Source organism: Callorhinus ursinus, unplaced genomic scaffold (genome assembly GCF_003265705.2).
Source record: "Callorhinus ursinus isolate GAN/ISIS: 27379988/994484 unplaced genomic scaffold, GSC_fseal_2.0 scaffold4, whole genome shotgun sequence".
NCBI classification, from domain to species: domain Eukaryota; kingdom Metazoa; phylum Chordata; class Mammalia; order Carnivora; family Otariidae; genus Callorhinus; species Callorhinus ursinus.
Window position 1 is genome coordinate 42,498,108 of NW_027397066.1, and position 8,209 is coordinate 42,506,316.

The window sequence follows — 8,209 nt, forward strand, 5'->3', positions numbered from 1 at the left end:
AGAAGAAGAAGAAGAAGAAGAAGAAGAAGAAGAAGAAGAAGAAGAAGGAGGAGGGAAGGGAAGAAGAAGGAAAGAAGAAGAAGAAGAAAAGAAGAAGAAGGAGGAGGAGGAGAAGGAGAAGAAGAAGAAGGGGAAGAAGGCTGAACAATTCAGCACCTCCCATGTGCCTGGTAATACTTTGTGTTCCCTCTGTCCAGAGTGAAAAAACCTCCTAACGGACAGCAGTCCTTTCATTCAAATAGAATACTCAGAAAGTATTGCCTCAGTAGTAGGGTAAAATTAGCCCTGGACTAAAGGCTGCTCACATCCCACCTAACAAAGCTTAAAAGCAGCCTCAAAAGTATCAAACTGTTTCCAAGTAAACTAACTGCATCCCAGAGTGAAGCTCAAAATTATTTAAAGGAATTTTAAAAAACCCTAGCACCTGAGGTGGTAAAATTCATGCAATCAAAACATACCAGGCATGAAAAGAAGTTGCAAATGATGACAATGAGAAGAAAAATCAATCAATAGAAACAGACACAGAAATGACACATTTGGTAGAATTAGTAGACAAAGACATTAAAACAATCATTACATTTAAAAATCCCCTCCGTATACAACTGACCCTCAAACAATGTGGGTTTCAACTGCACAGGTCAACTTATAGTTGGGTTTATTTTGATAAACACAGTAAAATACCGTAAATGTATTTTCTCTTCCTTAAGATTTTCTTAGTAACATTTTCTTTTCTCTAACTTATTTTATTGTAAGAATACAGTGTATAATACATATAACATACAAAATATGAGTTAATTCACTGTTTATGTTATCCGTAAGACTTCTAGTCAACAGTAGGCTATTAGTAGTTAAGTTTTGGGGAACCAAAAGATATATATAGATTTTTGACTGTGTGAGGGGTTAGATACCCAACCCCTGCATTGTTCAATGGTCAGCTATATTCAAGAAGGTAAAGGAAAGCATGAGCATGGTAATGAGAGATCTGGAAATTATTTTAAAAAGAACTGAATCAGGGCGCCTGGGTGGCTCAGTTGGTTAAGCAACTGCCTTCGGCTCAGGTCATGATCCTGGAGTCCCGGGATCGAGTCCCACATCGGGCTCCCTGCTCGGCGAGGAGCCTGCTTCTCCCTCTGACCCTCACCCCTCTCAAGTGCTCTCTCTGTCTCTGTCTCTCACTCTCTCAAAATAAATGAATAAATCTTAAAAAAAATAAAAAATAAAAAATAAATAAAAAGAGCTGAATCAAAATTATGGAATTGGGAAATACAATGCCTGAGATGAAAACCACAGCAAATGTGGTTAACGACCACAAGACATCGTAAATAGAAGATCAGTGACCTTAAGGACAGCCATCGAGACTGTCCACAGAAAACTATGATGAGATAAAAAACTGAAAAGAAAAGACCAGGCATCAGTGGCCTATACATGTTATTGGAGTTCCAGAACAAATTGAAAAAGAAAGAGGAAGGGGCAGAAAAAACATTTAGAGAAATCATGGCCAAAACCTTTCCAAATTTGATGAGAACTATACAGATCCAAGAAGTTCAACAAACTCCCAGCAGGAGAAACATGAGGAAAACTACCCCAAGGCACATCATAATCATAATGATAAACAGAAAATCTTAAAAACAGCTAGAGAAAAGAAGACATTATATACAAAGGAACAAAGTTAAGGATGACAGTCAATTTGTCATTAGGAAGGATGCAAGCCAAAGACAGCAGTGGCTTCTGTCTTTAAACTACTGAAAGAATAAAACAGTCAACCAGAATTCTAAACTCAGCAAAAATATCTTTCAAAAACAAATGTTGAATGAAGACTTCTTCAGATATATAACACAGAAAGTCTTCATCAATAGCACACCATCACCACAAGAAATATTAAAGAACGTCTTTCAGGCAGAAGGAAAATGATATCAGAGAGAAATCTACATATATCCAAAGGAGGGAAGAACACTGGAAATAGTAACTATGTGAGGTAAATATAGAATATGGTTTAGAAAATTTCCTTAAAAAGAGAATTGGCTGTTGGGCACCTGGGTAGCTCAGTTGGTTAAGTGTCTACCTTTGGTTCAGGTCATGATCTCAGGGTTCTGGGATCGAGCTCAACATTGGGCTCTCTGCTCATCTGGGAGTCTGTGTCTCCCTATCCTTCTTCCTCTGTGCTCTCCCTCACTCAAATAAATAAATAAGATCTTTTAAAAAGAGAGAGAATTGACTGTTTAAAGCAAAATAATGTATTATGGAGTTTAAAACATATAGTTGATTCTTGTTATTCATGTAGTTATGTTCTGGTGTTTTTTTTAATTAACGTATAATGTATTATTGGTTTCAGAGGTACAGGTCTGTGATTTGCCAGTCTTATATAATACCCAGTGCTCATTACATCACATGCCCTCCTTAATATCCATCACCCAGTTACCACATCTCTCCATCCCCTCCAGCAACCCTCAGTTTGTTTCCTATGATTAAGAGTCTCTTATGGTTTGTCTCCCTCTCTGGTTTCATCTTGTATTTTTTCTTCTCTTCCTGAATGATCCTCTGCTTTGTTTCTTAAATTCCACATATCACTGAGATTATATCATAATTATCTTTCTCTGATAAACTTATTTCGCTCAGCATAATACCCTCCAGTTCCATCCACATCAATGTAAAGGTAAGTATTCATCCTTTCTGATGGCTGAGTAATATTCCATTGTATATATATACCACTTCTTCTTTATCCATTCATCTGTCCATGGATATCTGGGCTCTTTTCAGAGTTTGGCTATTGTGGACATTGCTGCTATAAACACTGGGGTGCACGTACCTCTTCGGATCCCTACATTTGTATCTTTGGGGTAAATTCCCAGTAGTGCAATTGCTGGGTCATGGGGTAGCTCTATTTTCAACTTTCTGAGGAACCTCCATACTGTTGTCCAGAGTGGCTGTACCAGCTTGCATTCCCACCAACATGGAGGGTTCCCTTTCCTCTGCATCCTCTCCAAGATCTGTAATTTCCTGACTTGTTAATTTTAGCCATCCTGACTGGTGTGAGGTGGTATCTCATTGTGGTTTTGATTTGTATATCCCTGATGCCGAGTGATGTTGAGCATTTTTTCATGTGTCTTTTGGCCATTTGGATGTCCTCTTTGCAGAATGTCTGTTCATGTCTTCTGCCCATTTCTTGATTGGATTATTTGTTCTTTGGGTGTTGAATTTGATAAGTTCTCTATAGATTTCGGATACTAACCTTTATCTGATATGTCATGTGCAAATATCTTCTCCCATTCTGTTGGTTGTCTTTTGGTTTTGTCAACTGTTTCCTTTGCTGTGCAAAAGCTTTTTATCTTGATGAAGTCCCAATATTTCATTTTTGCCTTTGTTTCTCTTGCCTCTGGAGACGTGTCTAGCAAGACGATGCTGCAGCCAAGGTCACAGAGGTTGCTGCCTGCCTTCTCCTCTAGGATTTTGATGGATTCCTGTCTCACATTTAGGTCTTTCATCCATTTTGAGTCTATTTTTGTGTAAGGAAATGGTCCAGTTTCATTCTTCTGCATGTGGCTGTCCAATTTTCCCAACACCATTTGTTGAAGAGACTGTCTTTTTTCCATTGGATATTCTTTCCTGTTTTGTTGAAGATTCTTGACCATAGAGTTGAGGGTCCATTTTATGGGCTCTCTATTCTGTTCCATTGATCTATATGTCTGTTTTTGTGCCAGTACCATACTGTCTTGATGATTGCAGCTTTGTAATAGAGCTTGAAATCTGGAATTGTGATGCCACCAGCTTTGGTTTTCTTTTTCAACATTCCTCTGGCTATTCAGGGTCTTTTCTGGTTCCATACAAATTTTAGGATTATTTGTTCTAGCTCTGTTAAAAAAGTTGATAGTATTTTTTTTTAAGATTTTATTTATTTATTTGACAGAGAGAGACACAGCAAGAGAGGGAACACAAGCAGAGGGAGTGGGAGAGGGAGAAGCAGGCTTCCTGCTGAGCAGGGAGCCCGATGAAGGGCTTGATCCCAGGACCCTGGGATCATTACCTGAGTTGAAGGCAGATGCTTAATGACTGAACCACCCAGGCACCCCTGAACTTGATAGTATTTTGATAGGGATTGCATTGAATGTATAGATTGCTCTAGGTAGCATAGACATTTTAATAATATTTGTTCTTCCAATCCATGAGCATGGAATGTTTTTCCATTTCTTTGTGTCTTCCTCAATTTCTTTCATGAGTGTTCTATAGTTTTCTGAGTACCAATCCTTTGCCTCTTTGGTTAGATTTATTCCTAGGTATTTTATGGTTTTTGGTGCAATTGTAAATGGATCGATTCCTTGATTTCTCTTTCTTCCTCTTCATAGTTAGTGTACAGAAATGCAACTGACTTCTGTGCATTGATTTTATATCTTGCAACTTTGCTGAATTCCTGTATCAGTTCTAATGTTTTTTGGGTGAAGTCTTTTGGGTTTTCTACATAAAGTATCATGTCATCTGTGAAGAGTGAAAGTTTGACTTCTTCTTTGCCAGTTTGGATACCTTTTATTTCTTTTTGTTGTCTGATTGCTGAGGCTAGGACTTCCAGTTGAACAACAATGATGAGAGTGGGCACCCCTGCCATGTTACTGAGCTGAGAGCTTTTCCCCATTGAGGATGATATTCACTGTGTGGTTTTCATATATGGCTTTTATGATATTGAGGTATGTTCCTTCTATCCCTACACTGCAGAGAGTTTTTATCAAGAAAGAATGCTATATTTTGTCAAATGCTTTTTCTCCATCGAGAGGATCATATGATTTTTGTCCTTTCTTTTTTTAATGTAGTGTATCACATTGATTGATTTGTGGATGCTGAACCACCCTTGCAGCCCAGGGATAAATCCCACTTGGTCGTGGTGAATAATCCTTTTAATGTACTGTCGGATCCTATTGGCTAGTATCTTGGTAAGAATTTTTGCATCCATGTTCATCAGGGATATTGGTCTGTAATTCTTCTTTTTGGTGGGGTCTTTGGTTTTGGGATCAAGGTATTGTTGGCCTCATAGAATGAGTTTGGAAGTTTTCCTTTCATTTCTATTTTTTGAAAGAGTTTCAGAAGAATAGGTATTAATTCTTCTTTATATATTTGGTAGAGGGCACCTGTGTAGCTCAGTTGGTTAAGCTTCCATGTATTTGAGTTCTTTCCAAATATCCTCTTGTGATTGAGTTCGTTTCAAAGCACTGTGGTCTGAAAATATGCAGGGAATGATCCTAATCTTTTGGTACTGGTTGAGACCTGATTTGTGACGTAGTATGTGATCTATTCTGGATTATGTTCCCTATGCAGTCGAGAAGAATGTGTAATCTTTGCTTTAGGATGAAATGCTCTGAATATATCTGTTAAGTCAATCTGGCCCAGGGTGTCCTTCAAAGCCTTTGTTTCCTTGTTGATCTTCTGCTTAGATAATCTGTCCATTGCTATGAGTGGGGTGTTAAAGTCCCCTATTATTATTTTATTATTATCAATGTGTTTCTTTAATTTAGTTATTAATTGGTTTATAAATTTGGCTGCTCCCAAGTTAGGGGCATAAATATTACAATTGTTAGATCTTGTTGAATAGACGATTTTATTATGATATAGTTGTCCTTCTTCATCTCTTATTACAATCTTTGGTTTAAAACCTAGTTTGTCTGATACAAGGATTACCACTCCAGCTGTCTTTTGATGTCCATTAGCATGATAAATGGTTCTCCACCCCCTCAGTTTCAATCTGGAGGTGACTTTGAGTCTAAAACGAGTCTCCTGGGGTATCTAGATGGCTCAGTCAGCTAAGCATCTGACTGTGGCTTAGGTCATTATCCTACGGTCCTGGGATCCAGCCCTGCATCTCTCTACAAGAGACTCATTTTATTTATTTTTTAAAGAAGATTTTATTTATTTATTTGTCAGAGAGAAAGAGAGACAGAGAGAGCACAAGCAGGGGGAGTGGCAGGCAGAGGGAGAAGCAGGCTGTCCACTGAGCAGGGAGCCTGACTTGGAACTCGATCTCAGGACCCCAGGATCATGACGTGAGTGAAAAGCAGATGCTTAACTGACTGAGACACCCAGGAGCCCCTTGTCTTTTTTTTCTTAATCCAATCTGCTACCCTATGTCTTTTGATTGGAGCATTTAGTCCTTTTGCATTCAGAGTAATTATTCAAAGTTATGAATTTAGTGCCATTGTATTACCTGTAGAGTTGCTGTTTCTGTAGATTGTCTCTGTTCCTTTCTGGTCTTTGTTACTCTGGGGCTGTCTCTTTGCCCAAAGGATCCCTTTAGTATTTCTTGCAGGGCTGGTTTTGTGTTCACACATCCCTTTAGTTTCTGTTTGTCCTGGAAACTCTTTATCTCTCCTTCTATTCTGAATGACAGCCTTGCTGGATAAAGTATTCCTGGCTGCATATTTTTCCCATTTAGCACCTTGAATATATCATGGCAGTCCTTTCTGGCCTGCCTGGTCTGTGTGGACAGTTATGCTACGAGCCCTGTGTTTCTACCCTTGTAGGTTAAGGACCTCTTGTCCCAAACTGCTTTCAGGATTTTCTCTTTATCCCTGAAATTTGCAAACTTCACTATTATATGTCAAGGTGTTGACCTAGTTTTATTGATTTTTGAGGGGGGTTCTCTGTGCCTCCTGGACTTGAATGCCTGTTTCCTTCCCCAGATTAGGGAAGTTCTCAGCTATAATTTGTTCAAATAAACCTTCTGCCCTCCCTTCATCTTCTGGGACCTCTATTATTCAGATATTATTTCACTTTATGGAATCACTGAGTTTTAGAAGTCTCCCTTGTGAACCAGTTGCTGTCGTTCTGTCTTCTTTCCAGCTTCCTTATTTTCCATCATTTTGTCTTCTATATCACTATCTCTTCTGCCTCGTTTATCTTCATTTGTGACTGCATCTTAATAATAGCATTTTTAATTTCAGCTTGATTAGATTTTAGTTCTTTTGTTTCTACAGTAAGGGATTCTGTAGTGTCTTCTATGCTTTTTTCAAGCCCAGCTGGTATCTTTATAATAATCGTTTTAAATTCTAGTTCAGATATCTTACTTATATCCATATTGATTAAATTCCTGCCAATGAGTACTACCTCTGGTTCTTTCTTTTGGGGTGAATTTCTCTGTCTCATCATTATGTCCAGAAAAGAATAGAAGAAATAAAAAAGACAACAATACCACCAACATCAGAAAACAAAAGAAACCAGAAGAAAACAACAAAAAAACAAAATAAGAAAAAAATCAAACAAGAAACAGAACAGAACAAAACAGAAAACTACATCCTGGGTGTATTTTGGCCTCCTTGTTAAAAGAAACTAGATCCCAAAATAGGAAAGAAAGAAAAACTTATATATATACTAAAATAAAATAAAACACAATGAAAGGAAATAAAAAATTAAAATACATATATAATGTATATATAAAAATAAAAATTAAAAAATAATTTAAAAAATTGAAAAAATGAGAAAATAGCTGAAAAAATAAAACTGAAAGACTAAGGAATGAAAAAAATAAAAACATGAATGCTATATAATGTGTTCCCCAAGAGCTGAAGTTTTGCAGTTCTCTGTGATTGGTAAACTTGGCGCTGGCCAGTTGTTTATTCCCCTTCTGGGGAAGGGGGCTCTTGTGCTGATTTTCAGATGTCTTTGCCCAGATGGAATTGCATCCCCTTTGCCAGGCCTGATGTAAGTGGCTCGGGATTGCACTATGTGATACTGTTTTGCTCCCTGAAGGCTTCCAGCACAAACGAGGGGAGGGGGGATGAAAATGGCTGAACCCAGTTCTCTAGCCCTGGAACTGAAAGTTTGGGCCCCCCACTCTTCAGTGAGCTCTCACAGAAAAGCAGTCAATCACTTTCGTCTCCCTGATTTCTGCCCCAACTCTGTGTTCACGCAGCTTATGACTGAGTATTTTTCTCTCAGATGGGTGACTGAGTTTCAAGTCTCCAAATTTTAGAGCCTCCTGTGGCACCTGCACCTTTTCTCCCAGGGGAGGGATGGGCATCTCGCCCCACCTCTGCCTCTTGCTGGGCCCCTGTCAGGAGAGGGGTTGTGCGACCATGGAGCAGTTTATGGCATTACGGACCAGAAAGCTGGTGTCTAGATTCGCTATTTTCAGCAGCTTCCCCACTCTGATGCCTGGGAACTCTGGGGCACTCAGGTACCCCCATTTTATTTCTTTAAATTTTTTATTGTTATGTTAATCACCATACATTAC